At 36.7% G+C, this 16250-nt stretch overlaps 2 non-coding genes across 2 annotated transcripts; both read left to right on the top strand.

Moving 5' to 3' along the window:
- Positions 1-7584: 7584 nt before the first annotated feature.
- On the top strand, positions 7585-7657 carry TRNAT-CGU (transfer RNA threonine (anticodon CGU)). Its single transcript has one exon. It is a non-coding gene; the product is annotated as a tRNA-Thr (tRNA).
- A 280-nt stretch (positions 7658-7937) lies between these two features.
- Positions 7938-8010, top strand: TRNAT-CGU (transfer RNA threonine (anticodon CGU)). Its single transcript has one exon. It is a non-coding gene; the product is annotated as a tRNA-Thr (tRNA).
- The last annotated feature ends 8240 nt before the right edge of the window (positions 8011-16250 follow it).

Genomic DNA, 16250 nt, shown 5'->3' with positions numbered 1-16250 from the left:
ACGAGGTTATTTGGCGCCGATGGAATTAGTGATAGCGATATGATGTTTGGCGAGATGATACCGAGGATTCGCCATAGATTACCTGACATTTGCCTTACGGTTGGGGAAAACCTTGGAAAATCCCAAACGGGAATCTAACCCGCGCCCGAGCGTAACTTCGGATGGGCAGGCAAGCGCCTTAACCAACCGAGCTATGCCGGTGCCTTTAAATAATGATATAAGAATAATTTAATAATAATAATAATAATCAGTAGCGCTATAGTCCTTGAAGAGCTGAGACCGACCAGTCGACTACTGCCTCGCGTTCACATGCCGAAGCAGAGGTGTACGATCATGTAACCAGAATGGAGATATTGTGTGCACGATGATCCCCTCAGCCATTATAGCTGGCTTTAGCAACCGGGCTTCGCTACCCATCGCAGCTCCCCAAATGTATCACGATGCTGGGTGGGCACCGGTCCCATACACTGGCCGAAATTTCATGAGAAAATTTCTTCCTCCATGACTCGAACCAGCGCGCATTCCGCAACTCGATTCCTAGGCAGGATGCCTTAGACCACGACGCCATGTCGCGGGATGAATAACATTAATCGCCCAGAAATACTGATTTCTTCAGTAAATGACTTGAATACGAGAAAAATTTTCCTTAAAATAAGGTAATTTAGTATTGTAGCCTATTAGGAAATTACCTCACCCATATTAAGACTTTCAATGTCGAAGACGGAAGTTCTAGCCCTGGCAAGTCCAAATGTAATTTGTGATGAATAAATACAGCAGTGTTGCAGTCCTCATCTGGATCACCTCGTCTCCGGTTCCTTTCGTCGCGTCGTTATATTTCTTTATCTTCCACTTCTTTATAGCTGACCAGTCACTGGAACTGGAAACACAGAGGCATACAAATTAAACATAAGATCATATTTCGAAATTATATTTTATGTAATAATAATAATCGGTAAATTTTAAAAATATTATTTTTTCATTAACACACTTATATTCCAGATTATTCTTTCCAGTGAAACGTACAGCAGAGTTCGTATAGGTAAGTTTCTGTCAGATGCGTTTCCAATTCACTGTGGGCTAAAGCAAGGAGATGCACTATCACCTTTACTTTTTAACTTTGCTCTAGAGTATGCCATTAGGAAAGTCCAAGATAACAGAGAGGGTTTGGAATTGAATGGGTTACATCAGCTGCTTGTCTATGCGGATGACGAGAATATGTTAGGAGAAAATACACAAACGATTAGGGAAAACACGGGAATTTTACTTGAAGCAAGTAAAGAGATAGGTTTGGAAGTAAATCCCGAAAAGACAAAGGATATGATTATGTCTCGTGACGAGAATATTGTACGAAATGGAAATATAAAAATTGGAAATTTATCTTTTGAAGAGGTGGAGAAGTTCATATATCTTGGAGCAACAATAACAAATATAAATGATACTCGGGAGGAAATTAAACACAGAATAAATGGGGCAAGTTACCTGGTTGAGGTTTTTCCGGGGTTTTCCCGGCATGTGCCCTAGATACATAGTGCCCAGTTTGTGAGCATGTTGCTAGTGCAGCTGTGAACGGTACCATTGCCTATACACGTCACATCAGCCATTTGCCAAACACAGTTGTCAGACTGACTGTGGCAAATGTAAAACACTCGCACTAAACGTTCCCATTACTTATTTCACACGCCAAAAACGGTGACGCGGACTGTACCATCTATTTCGGTTTCATAAGCTTCCTGAACAGTGCAGTCTAATTTTGGTTCTTCTATGCTACGCTTGGTTTACGTAATTCGTATGTAATTAGGCCTGTATCGTTTTATTAACTAGTTTGGGAAATGCCTGTTATTATTCGGTTAAGAAGCTTTTATCATCCAGTCTGCTGTCAAAAAATCTGAAAGTTAGAATTTATAAAACAGTTATATTACCGGTTGTTCTTTATGGTTGTGAAATTTGGACTCTCACTTTGAGAGAGGAACATAGGTTAAGGGTGTTTGAGAATAAGTTGCTTAGGAAAATATTTTGGGCTAAGAGGGATGAAGTTACAGGAGAATGGAGAAAGTTACACAACACAGAACTGCACGCATTGTACTCTTCACCTGACATAATTAGGAACATAAAATCCAGACGTTTGAGATGGTTAGGGCATGTAGCACGTATGGGCGAATCCAGAAATGCATATAGATTGTTAGTTGGGAGACCGGAGGGAAAGAGACCTTTAGGGAGGCCGAGACGTAGATGGGAAGATAATATTAAAATGGATTTGAGGGAGGTGGGATATGATGATAGAGAATGGATTAATCTATCTCAGGATAGGGACCAATGGCAGGCTTATGTGAGGGCGGAAATGAACCTCCGGTATCCTTAAAAGCCAGTAAGTAAGTAAGTATAGTTGGGACTTTACTTTATGCATAAACAAACAAAAACAGTGCAATCAACATCTTTGGTGCAACTATAAGAACATTACATTATACATTACCTTGTGTATCACTACTCTCACCTAATCAAAAATTAGTATGACGTAATAGGAAATATTGTAGATTTGTAGCTTGTGCTTTTCACTCTTGTTGGAACACATGACAACATCACATCGCAATCAGCGTGAATACATTAAATCTCAATAATGGAAAGGTAACACGTTGTAATCCTTGTTATGTTTGAAATTTGTGGTGTGTTACATTAATTAACACATAGTAGATTATAAGTTAATTACCTACAATTAAATTATATGTTAATGTTTATGTGGTAGCTGAACCACCACGAGTGTGAACTCTGACTTTGGCTTCTAGAATCAGAGTAGGTAGGTCTACATTAAGCTCTGTAGTTACACATTGGAAATACTTTACTGTGACTTACTGTGGTACGAAAAAGAAAATTTAGGCCTATATGTGTAAGATCCTCAGAACATAAGAGACCTAATTGGTATATCTGTGGTGATCTTAAAGTGATTGATCTTCTGTTTGGTCATCACGATGGTTTCACCAAATGTATGTTTCCTGTGTTTTATGGGATAACCGTGATATTTTGCAACACTATATCGTTAAAATAACCAAGAGGGGAAGGAAGAATATATTCATGGACAAAATAAAGTAAATGCGACTCCTGTAGCTTAGTCTCGCTAAGGGATCCTTCCACATTTTTATATCCAATTGGGACATCTATAAAAGGTGCAGATAAAACAGTTGATAGTTTCAAACACTTTCCTGGTTTGAATGACGTCCAACTAAAAGTACAGTGGACTCTCCTAAATTCGACAAAATAGAATTGAAACTTCAGTCAAATAAGGGTAGTGGGTGTGGCAGGTGAAATGAATATAAATTCTTATTGGTTATCGATCAACGAATACGGTACTGTACTTGCATTTTCTGCCCGCCCCCAGACTTGTGTAAGCGCTTCTAGTACCACAGTGGGTTTCGACAGTTCCGTCTCACAAACGGCACAATTCTCAAATATAAAAAGAAGAGTTCATTAATTTAAAATCAGTGATCAATATTGATGTCCTAATCAATAGAATGTTCTGTTTTCCTTTAACAAAAGTGTCACTACAAGACACAACCAATTCCCATTAAAATTGCAAACCCATTTCTTAGTGCCCGTATAGGTGTGTGTCTAATTTTCCTACGTAATAATAATAATAATAATAATAATAATAATAATAATAATAATAATAATAATAATAGCCTAATGTGTCCCTTGAAGGACAAAGGCCTCCTGCTAGAGGGTAGCTCTGTTTCACTAACGCGGTGAGCTACTCCGCGTTAGGTTGTGTCTAGTGTTTCTTTGTCTGGTTGGAGTTGATTTCGCTGTCACTTTGATTAATTTGATTTCACTAACACTTTTATTATATTGAATGCACTTTCACTGAGTCAACTTGGGATGTTGTTTGTGGCTGGCACTGTCTTCATTTGTAGTCGACTTCCAATTGTTCTCCATGTTCCCCTGCTTCTTGCTATTCTGGACCATTGCTGGCCTGCTTGTGTTGTGTAGAAGTCTGCCCACCTCTTCCTTGGTCTGCCTCTGTGCCGGTCTCCTGTGCGCGGGTCCCACATGGTGGCTCTGTATGTCCATCTTTTGTCTTTCATCCGCGCGATGTGGCCTCCCCACTTCCACTTCAATTTGTTTGCTCTTTGTGTGATGTTTGTTGTTGATACCATTTGGGACAGCGACTCATTGGAAATTCTGTCTCTAACCAGTCGAAATATAGGATGTCGAACTTCATTTCTATCGAACTAAAGAGCTTCCACTGTAGTAGTATTTATTGAATATCAGAACAGAAAGCTATTAGAACACCAACAATTTAACACAAAGCTAAACCAGGCAAACTTAGCAGCTGGAACAGGATGACGTGAGGAAATTTTTGAGGAACAGACTGTAAGAAAACTATAGACTTTTGTCAGAGAATCTCCTTGTCCTACAGAATTACAGAAGTTAGCAGCGCAAAATTGAATATCTGTACTCTCATTTGGATTTCCGTTCCAATAAGTTCGGAGCAGTAATTGACGAACAAAGGGCAAAACATATTACAGATGGGACATCGTTGTAATGGAAGATTGGAAGACTACATATTAAGAAGCTTCTTGTAGTTCTTCAAAGAGATGCCGACAGCCCATAAAAGAAATACCGATATTTTTCCTAATTCAGCATCATGATGTGCGATTTCTTTATCCAAAAGCCAAAAGTACTGGCTAGGAAAATTTCCTGCAACAAATATTAGGAACTTCATACCGAAAGAGGCAATCTGATAAAGAGGTCAATCTTTGTGTTTTGGCACAGTGTTGTGTGTGTGTGTGTGGGGGGGGGGATCTTGTGTCTGAAATTATACGAATGATAACGCACATTGAAATTGAGCAAAGAGAATAGTTTACGTCTCACAGAGACTTGCTCTTTGATCCTTAGAGAGTGTACTACATGTTAGTCACAACGAAGATATTAAAGTTTTAACATTTGAAAGAATTAACTAGCTCACTCTATCCCGACTCATATCCGTATGAACATATATTTAAAATTCTTTGACGCTGAAGTGGAGTCGAGTGTAGAGTGTGCAAGTTCGCAAACTTTCTACGTAATATGAAACAGTGAAATAATGTTCTCCCCAGAGACTGAATACACCGACGCGAGGACCGGGAGGTAGCCTGCAAGTATACAGAGATCTACTTCTTGTTCAAGTTAAAAATATGTGGTTGTTTTTATAACTATGAGAGAGACGGTACAGTTATAACAAGGAAGAGCTAGCTGAGTGGATCGACAGCGTTAAGGGGAGAGGATTGTATGTTTTAAAACTTTTTTTCTATTTGATGTAAAATATTAATTTTTTGTATGTAGAGAGCTCATAGCTGTAGCAACTCAACCAAAAATAAATATAAAAACAAATTGGGGCCCAGATTTGAAAAAAAATATATACCCAATGCAAGATTTTACTAAAACCGATATATCTAAACCATTTTTAAAGGTAGATTCATCCCGTTTTTTGCAATATACTTGAAAAAGCATGCTCTACAAACTGTCTGTAACAGAAGTTTGTTATTAGTCCCTACGTTTGTAAAATAAACAATTAAAATTTAATAACACTTTTCTGAATTCCTTTCTTGCAAACAAACGGACTTAGTTTTAAAGTAAAATCAATTAACAAACTTCTGTTACAGAGAAATTTTCCTAATAGTCTAAAGAATGTGTGTTCTAAATTTCATGCATGTATCTTTAATAGTTCAGAAGTTACATCCATTTTTGTCTGCCAATGTAGCAAAAAAATGAAGTTACCGTAAACCGATAAAAAGGGGCGAGTGATTTAAAAATCCATAGCGCAGGAAGTTTAAAAATGGCGTCTCCACATCCGATAAGGGCACAAATATCGACGAAATGTTATGCAATGCATTCCACACATATCAAAGAGTATTTTAAAGAATTTTTGTTTTTTGTTTTTTTTTTTTTGAAAATTCAATTTACCGGAAACAACAATAAAATGGGGCGAGTGATTTAAAAATCCATAACGCAGGAAGTTTAACAATGGCGTCTCAACATCTGATAAGGCCACAAATACCCATAGAATATTATGCTATGCATTCCACACATATCACAGAGTATTTTAAAGAATATTTTTTTAATTTACTCATTTTTTACCAAAAAAATACCATCATCTCCCCTTAAGTTAGTGTCAAAAATAAAATTAATTTTGATTAATTTCGTCAATATTAATTTCCAAAATCAAACTCAATTTCGTTTCTTTGGAGAATCGTTATCTGTAGTAATTGCACGAGTGCTGTTTCATCTTATTGATAATTTAAAACCACGAGTGCAATATTTAATAAGATTATCGAATAAATTAGATAACTTGCAAAACCGAATTACTTACGTAAATGATAATAATCATTATAAAACACAGCAATAAAGCATTATTATATTTCCATTTCCATATAATGAAGTTCAAAAACAAACTACTATCTATCACGGCATACTAAATACTATTTCCAAATACTCAGAGCGCAAATACGGAACAACAATAGTCTATTTAACCTCAAAAGTAAGATAAGTTGAAATGTTACATTAACAGAATAAAAACACGAAAGGTTTTTACAGTATCGGTAATTTATTTATTTATCTCAGTCATAAATATAATATTCAAGATTGGAATGTCATTGGACTTATGTTTGGTGCGCGAGGAACAATTCCCAAATTTACATTGGAGATCCTCAGAAAATTAAAGGTTCCTGATAAAACTCTTCAGACAGTTGCATCAACCATTTTAAAATCTTCATTGAACATCATCAATCACCATCTCTATTCATCTTTATAATATTCAGTGTATATTATTTATTTTCAATAAATTTTTATCGTTTTGATAGCTACCAAATCTTGTTGCAGAATATTCTTTTTTAAAATTACATTATGTATTTTTTAAATTAATTTACATTTTCTTTTTTGTTCATTTGAATTGATTAGGATGCCGATATTTTAAATCCAAGATTTGGACGGCTATCATTTCGATGATATTCCCTCTTCAAGTTAGAGTTATTAACAACGCAATTTTCAAAGTTAAAGTTTGTTGGCATTTCTTGATTTTCTGTGTTTGACAATGAAGTAGGCTACTGTCTTGAAATGTATTATTGTACCATCTCATCATTACAAATACTCTGCTAGATGACAGTAGTGTTTTATGAATATGATCAGCTATTTTCTTATTACCAGTTGTGTCAACTACATAATCTTAATATTTGAGGAGAAAAATTCGCTCCGGCGCCGGGGATCGAACCCGGGTCCTTGGTTCTACGTACCAAGCGCTCTGACCAAGGACCCGGGTTCGATCCCTGGTGCCGGAGCGAATTTTTCTCCTCAAATATTAATTGTCAATATTACAGATATTATTCTGTAGGACAAATTAATAAAAGATCTTTAATATTCTCATAGCTAGCAGTGCATATTCTGTACAGATTACTGTGCACTTAATTGCGGAATCCTGGCCAAGTAAGTTACTCAACTGAGTGCGCTCTTGGTATAATGGCAGTTGACTTGGACATAAAACGTCAACATACATACTTGGAGTCAGGCCAAAAGGGAAACATTGAAGGAGGAGAGTTCGATCCGGTGCTGTGGATTGAATTCGGCGTAGCTCAGTGGTCAGAGCGCTTGGTTCGTAGAACCAAGGACCCGTGTTCGATTCCCGGCGCCGGAGCAAATTTTTCTCCTCAAATATTAATCGTCAATATTACAGATATTATTCTGTAGGACAAATTAATAAAAGATCTTTAATATTATCATAGCTAGCAGTGAAAATTCTGTACAGATTACTGTGCACTTAATTGCGGAATCCTGGCCAAGTAAGTCACTCAACTGAGTGCGCCCCTTGTATAATGGCAGTTGACTTGGACATAAAACGTCAACATACATACTTGGAGTCAGGCCAAAAGGGAAACATTGAAGGAGGAGAGTTCGATCCGGTGCTGTGGATTGAATTCGGCGTAGCTCAGTGGTCAGAGCGCTTGGTTCGTAGAACCAAGGACCCGTGTTCGATTCCCGGCGCCGGAGCAAATTTTTCTCCTCAAATATTAATCGACAATATTACAGATATTATTCTGTAGGATAAATTAATAAAATGTCTTTAATATTACATAATCTTAATTGAACTCTATGGACGATTTCTATTCAAGAAGACTTTCTTGATTCAGTTTCATTTTTATTAAAACAGTTGCACTGTACTTCAATTCTCAATATGATATATATTAAACAATTTCTGATACGTGACTGTCCATAATCTCATGCAGCAGAAGCTATATCATAATCTAAATAATATATCAACAAGATAAATGATAGGACAGTTTTAATTAAGGATGATGAAATGAACATGAATCATTTTAAAAGGTAAAATTATTCAAAGTACAATATTGGCAAAAAAGAAACAAATGCTAAAGAGTGATAAAAAAGAAACAAATGCTAGGGAGGTGATAAAATTTGTAGGATAAGCAGCCATTATTGGTTGAAACACGTTGTTCCGTACCGTTTTATTGGTCAAAAGTGGTATGACGCAGTAAAAGTGTAATAGTCATATTTTCATTTATTTATCTAAACCAGCGGTGGCGAAAATGTAATCGTGCGCCGAGCCACTATGTAACCTGCAACGTGCATAGCACCTATGGAGGGAGGCGGACACCCGAAGGGGAAGTGAAGCAACTGTCTGACTTATTAACGGATTTTCATTTTCCTTACGTCAAACACTTAAATATAATTTTATACGGTACAAGGCTACAAACTAATGTTTAGTACGTGTAACTAAGAAAGAAATGAACAATAAATTAACAATATCACAACCTAAAATTAACTGTCTTCAGAATGTCTCTGCGACAAAGTTTCAAAATCAGGAATTATGTCACTTACTGCTAGTCGTATTTGATCACGAAGGTATTTGTCTGTCAGTCGTGATCTAAATTTGGTTTTTACTATTTTAATTGCTGAAAATAATTTTTCACAAACGTAAGTTGTAGCGAACATGGCTTCAACAGAGCAAGCGAAAGAACGAAGCTTCGGATATTTATTTTTTGGCAAAGATTTGAAAGTTCAACATTTGTCAAGTCCTTACATCTAGCTTTCATTTGACATCACATAGCAAATCAGTGAGTTCAAATTGAAGAGCTAACCGCATTATTCGTACATCTGCTGAAAAAGAGTCGACGTACAGAGATGATGATGATGATGATAACAACAACAATAACACTTAACCTTTTAATGTTTCATCAGTAACATGTAGTATAATGCCGTTTTATGTTATACAACCGTTTTCCTCGTAATACTTGTGAAGAAATCATACATTTAATATTCTCATCATATTGACAGCAAAAAAATGCGTCCTTCCATCCTACTTGGAACTTTCGTACATGGTTTCGAGAGAGACATATGCCACTCGCAGGTAAGAGACAAATACAAATGGAACGGAGTTTGACTCCAGTGAGTGAGAGGGTGGGGGTTGGCGGAGGTTAGAAGCAAGCGAAATGCACAGCTATCACTGCGAGCCACAATGTCTCGCGAGTCACGTTCTCGCCACGGCTGATCTAAACGATAATAGCTCCTTGTATAACAGGCTGCCACAAAGACCGAGCACTACATTTTTACTGAAGAAATTTAATCAAATTGAAATTTTGCAAAATCTGAATATTCGTAACTTCAGTATCATTGATGACCAATACTTTTTAATGTAATTATTGGTGTATTCATTTCATATATTATATATATATATATATATATATATATATATATATATATATTTCATTGCTTTATTAACTACTTCCATGCCGGTTTGGAGTTATCTGGTACTTAAGATAGCCCGAGGCTATCGAACAGTACAAAAAATCGTGTAAATCGATAGTTAGTCTACGTGTTTAAAAATATATTCGTGACTTTTAATTCATATGTACATATTTTAATTTTATATCTCAGTCGCTCTTTCCTTAACAAGATTCTGTCTTCATTTGCGCTGATATTGGTAGACATACGTATACTGAGAGAATGGTTAATGAGTAGGAAACGTATGAAAGAGAACACTTTGAACTGCGTTCCTTTTTTGCTCCTAATACGGAACCAAAGTGGATTCACGAAAGGCTGAATGGAAATACTGAACTGTGTTTGTAATAATCTGTATATGCAAAACATTCCCCAGGGACTGGACTCTATTGTAGGGTGTGAATTCAAAGCTTTGTTTAGATAATGATGAAATGTGACGGCTCTGTCGTGGGAATTTGTTTCTCGTACAGTCAGCTTAAAATTAAACAACTCCTTTAATTGAAATGATTAAATTAATACGCAACACATTTGCACGCGCATTTGAATGAGTTACAGGCATAATCATAGTACATAACATACTCCTTAACTGGACAACGTAGTGACACTATCACTGGCTACAGCCTTTCAGAAAACACACGCGTGAAGTTCTTTACATACTTCATTGTTTTGTGTCTACTTTAGTAGTGGTAATAGCAAATGAAAATAAGGGCTTTCTACGTGTTTCAGGTATTATATGCTTTCCTGCGTATTTTACTATAGGGCTCTTGTGATCTTCCACTAATTGAATTATTTAGGTTGCTGAACTACCTTTGGGTATGGATAATATTAATTTATTATTATAAAGCTACTGCGATAGTAGGAAAATTTTCTTGCTGGTTATATTATGATTAAAAGACGGGAGTTTCCATATATGACAATCAACAATGCATAATTTGAAAGGACAAATGAAAATCGTGGATGATTAAAATGGCTACTATAGTCCCGTCGCTCTAATTTCCGGCAGCCAATCACGTTGCAGGTCGGCTAAATTTAAACGTGTGCGTCTTGTGATTCGCTGATGAAGATGTTAAGCATTTCATAAGGCTGGATAAATACTTAATATAATAGCCCGCCATTTTGGCTCTTTCGTTGGCGTTCGCAGACAGCACAAGAGGACGTTATTTGCCGCTCAATTATTCGCTGAATTACAGTGCGTTTGATTTATTATCATAGGAACTACGACATGATAATGTTTAACGGTGTGGCAAATAGATCCCTCTTCTGGTATCTCGGCAACGAAAGAACAAAAATGGCGAACGATACTACCTACCTAGACTTTATAGAGCCTTCACTTCCTAAGACGTAAGCAAAGAGAAGGAGTCACGCCGGGAATAACAGCGTCGCGACTATACAAATCAACAGCGGGCACAATGTGTTCTTTGGTATCTAAATTTGAGAATGTTGAAAGAGTTCAAAGGGAATTTCGACGTAAGTATGGTGTGCGTAATGTACCTAAATACGATTCCATAATGTTGTGGTATCGAATATTTGTAGAAACAAGTTCTGTGTTAAAAAAAAAAAAAACATGCAGGAGGTCGCAGGCGAAACCCAGTACGAGAAGCAGCTATCTCTTGGTTTGGCCCCCAAACTCCCCAGACCTAAACCCCTCCTGATTTCATCGTGTAGGGTTTTGTTAAAGACATTTTATGAGTTGTACAGGGTGCGCAATGGGGATCATGTTGAGCTCTGAGGAATCTCCCATCTTTCAGTGTTGTATGCACAAAGTTTCAACAAATAAAGTTCAGTAGCAAATGTTTTACGGTGTTTTTATTTAATCCTTACCAAAACGGATCACCCTGTATATTTTAGATTTTAAAAGTGGTCAAATTGTGACTATATGGCATTACTGAAGTAAAGTTGCAAGGTAATGTTGCTCCGGTTACATCACTCCATAGACGTAGTCAGGATGGAACCCACTGGAGACAGTGCAGTGAGAAAGAAACGTTGACCAATGGTCTCGGCTATTGTTCACGTGTTGCACTTCTGCGCAAAAGAAGTAAAATTACAGACACTCTGTCTGGTAAGAATTATGAAGTTTTTGAAGAAGTGCATTGCCTTGCTACCGACGGGAGCATTCGAAGAGCCCGTATATTTGCCATTGACAAGATGAGTAGAAGAGGCTTCATCATAGATCCGACGGTGAGATTTGAAATGGGTGTGGACGAGCCAGGAACTGTTGACTTGAGAAAAAAAACATATATGAACCAACGATACCATACTTCCAACAAAAATATAATACTGACAACATCTCCGTCATTGGTTTGATGATTGGAAGTCTTGGCACCATTCCAAGACAGTGTTTAAATTTCACAAAAAATTTCGCCATTTCAAAGCAAAATTGTTGAGATATAGTCCTTCTTGCTTTGAAAGGTTCTGTTGAAATATTGAACAACCATTTATACAGGGTGATTCATAAATACCTGTAAAAACTTTGTGCGTATAATGTAGAGGTAAAACTAAAACTAAAATGTTCTATACAACTTTTCCCGCAAATCCTTACTTTCAGAGTTATGATGCAAAATGTCCTACCTTACTACGTATCAAAAACGTGGACCAGTAAAGCCTTCGGATGTAATGCTCACCTACATAGCGACTGCGTTAGATGTTTGTTATTCGTACACCGCTATTACTTACAGTTGACTTCGACCTCATAAGACTTCGTTTACTGTACGTAGGTATGTACTGATCTTAGAATTTTACAGTAATTCAACTAATTCCGAACTGTTTCATAGCTATTTTGATGTCACTGCTGTAGTTATGCTACGTTCAGAATCTGAGTGGCATAAACGAGCGCCTTCAGACGACCCCAAAGGTAGAAGTCTGGTGATCTGGCTGGCCAAGCAACTGGTGTTGCACGATCTATCTTACTGTACACAATTGAAGCCTACTGATCTAACGACAAAATGAAAGTGTACCTATGGGACGTGGTGACTGTAGGAACTGCAACAATGCCATACAACTAAACATACCTACGTACAGTAAACAAAGTCCTATCAGGTCGGAATCAACTGCAGTGAGGTGTACGAATAAGAAACATCTACCGCAGTCGCTATGTATGCGAACGTGACACAGCCGAAGGCTTTACTGGGCCATGTTTTTGATGCCTGGCAAGATATGGCACTATGCATCATAACTCTGAAAGTAAGGATTTGCGGGAAAATTTGTATAGAATATTTTAGTTTTATTTTTATCTCTACATTAAATCCACAAAGTTTTTACAGGTATTTATGAATCACTCTGTATAATATGAACTGAAGACCAAATTGTATAAGTTAGTCCTAATATTATAATTTCTCTCATAATATCATGATTTAGCAAATTAAATCTTTGTCACTGTTACACTATTGCATCAAGATATTTAAATTTGTATAGTACTGTTTGTCATTTAGACAGTCTGCTATGGCAGAAAGAATGTTCAAATAACAGAGGGAGAATATCTGGATAAGTGTATTTCAATTAAGTCTGCAGAAATTCCTTTGCTCTCCATAAATTATAATGATTATTTAGTAAATCAGTCCTCTGTTTCTGGTGAAAAATAATTACGTCCTAAGCTGTGGCCAGAATTTTAATTAAAATCTTGTAGTTCTGTTAAGTATGCTGTATTCAAATACACGAACAAATGGCGCTTAAGTTTTACTTAGAATAGAGAAAGTGTCATGTGCAATATAGTTAAAGGTAAAAGTAAAGTCAACTATATTACAAGCCAAATAAGCTACAATGTGGCGGGAGGTAAAAAAACCCTCACCTTTACATATAATCGGCATTAATGACAATAGTGACGTCAGTCCCACGTGCTCGTCGCCTTTACCCCAAGGAAATGCTCCTCGTACTCATTTCTGTTAGAGGCTGAGCACACGACATGTCCATAATGCTGCCGAAAGGATTAGAGGATTAAATCATTGGAGAAAATCCATGATCCCATTGGGATCGAACCCGCGACCTTCCGGCTTGCAGACTAACGCCTTAACCGCATGCTACATGTAATGTATACATATACTGAAAATACGAATAGCATTAGCTTTAATTGACGAAGCCGATTGGCTTTTCATCGGAAGTCGGGATGTACGGCTTAGCCTAAAATAAGTATTTCCTGCATTCATCGCTACGAAACGCTGTAAAGAGTACGCCAATTTATTTTAATCGGGTGAAGTAGCTTAAAAGATTAAACTTTTCGGACAATGGAATATATTTCGCTCATATGTTCCTTCATGCTTTGCAATCTCACATGCCCAAAATGATACAAATGTATTATTGAAAATTGTTATTTACAATTTTTATTTATATTAAGACTGATTTAAATGTTAACACACACACTTACTAGCAAATTCAATTATCAATTCTTATTAGAATAATGTAAGTTGAGCTAGTTGCAATTCGGTAATTATTTTGCTCACAGAAGTTCAATACTAACCGAATACAGTTTGGCAACCTCTACTTTCCAGTATTTTTTATAAAGAAAATGTGGGAGAATATTTCATAGAAAAACTGAAATTCGACATTACAGTATAATATAAATTAACTGTTCATAAATGTCAGTAACAATTCGTGAAATAGTGCAATAGATTCAGTTTTCAATAGAAATAAAACTAGGAGATACATTCTGACTGAAGAAGAGACATACGAGATATGTGCAAGCTTATAATTTAATCCGAGAAAATCAATCCGCAGACAACATTCGAGATGAAATATGACGAGACATGAATTATTCACTGTTGCTGGGAGCATCTTTAGCCTCCTGAGTCCTGAGATATTTGTTGTTTTATTTTTAAAGTTCCATATAATTCTACTCTTCAAACAAAAATTTGCTGATTTGAGGAAAAATCCTGAAAAAAATTCTGCAGGTAACAGTTAGGGCACAAATGCAGGTATATTATACTTCGGGTCTCTGCACATACATCTTATATCATGATCATATATGAAGTATAGTATACTATACTTTTAGGACTCAGGAGGTCAGAAGACGTGAGGTAGGCTATCTGTCCAAACAAGTACTGCTACTTTCAGTTGGTAATTTAAGGAAAGTTAACTTAAAATAACATTAAATTTGTACCCCGATAAACATGTACACATTTACATGCTTCTTCCTTTATTATATAGAGAGTTCTATGTTAGCTTACTGTAGGCAGATTGAGTATACGATTGATGACCAAATCTATGAAATAGGAAGAAGGTACTGGGGCTCATACCAGGAGAATGGTGATCAGTAGGCTTCGAGACTTGGGACCCGATACAATACGTTTACTGTGCATATACTATAGGTTATTGATTCACTGCAGGTAGTGAAAGGCAGAGATGTGTTGAGGTAACAACGTTGCTGTTTAGAGTAGAGTACGGTAGTACGGGGAAACACACACATATGTACATTCTGAAAGTAAATATACATTACACGATGACAATGTCAAAAGAATGTGAAAAGCATTTATTCTCCTGTCTTTTATAATCATTCATGTTTAATTATACACAGTGTTAATATCTTTTGGAAGTGCAGTTACAGTACCGAATTGCAATGTAGCCTACTACAAGATACATGTTCAGTGTCTCTAGGGGAGAGTTGGGTAGTATCGGACAGTACGTTTCTTTCATCTACCACCAGATGGTAGTACCTGAATGACATGGATACGTTTCTGTATGCGACATCACAGAAACGTAACCATGTCATTCAGGTACTATCATCTGGTGGTAAATGAAAGAAACTTATTGTCCGATATTACCCGATGTCCGATACTACCCAACTCTCCCCTAAATCTTTTTCGGTTATCTGCGAAGCACATTTTGTACTGTGAAAAGCTGCGCTCTACGTCGCATGACGTGATAGGAGCAAAACGAAAAAATCTAACATCATTGCAGTCTCTAAGAGACAGTCCTTTATTCTCGGGTGACTCTATGTCCACTAATTTGCTGTTTATGTTACACAATGTTCCATATCCGTTATTTTGACATAAAATTGATTTCCACTTCTGTTTTACACGCTCAGTAACCGGTGTACTTGGTGTCTCATTAATTCTCTGTGTCATTTCCTCAACTAATTTGAGGGCTTCCGGCATCTCTTGCTCTGACTTTTCTAACCGTGTAATAGTTTCAGACACAGTTTGAAAATAGGTTTGTATGAAAATCAAATTATTCTTCAGAACCTTGAAATCCAGAGCGTTTTTCTTTGCGTATTTGTTGGCATTAATTCTGCAGTACCCCCACCCACTGTACGCTTTACCACTATACTCAGTTCACGGTTATGCGGATTTCCCACTGAACTGCCCTATTGGGTCCGAAGTCTCGAAGCCTGGTGATCAGGCTATTGATGACAGCCATTTTGAATGCAAGAAATTGGAAAAGATTGGAGAAAATTTACACTTATTGTTAATCTTTTCTAGGCGACTAATCTTTCGAGTAACTATTAAAGTAAATGAATGTGAAGAAAGTATTTTCAGTAATATATCAGAAAGAACAAGAGATAAACA

Source organism: Periplaneta americana, chromosome 1, assembly GCF_040183065.1.
Source record: "Periplaneta americana isolate PAMFEO1 chromosome 1, P.americana_PAMFEO1_priV1, whole genome shotgun sequence".
NCBI classification, from domain to species: domain Eukaryota; kingdom Metazoa; phylum Arthropoda; class Insecta; order Blattodea; family Blattidae; genus Periplaneta; species Periplaneta americana.
The sequence above is the reverse complement of the archived record's forward strand: the minus strand, read 5'-3'. Positions and strand labels throughout refer to the sequence as shown.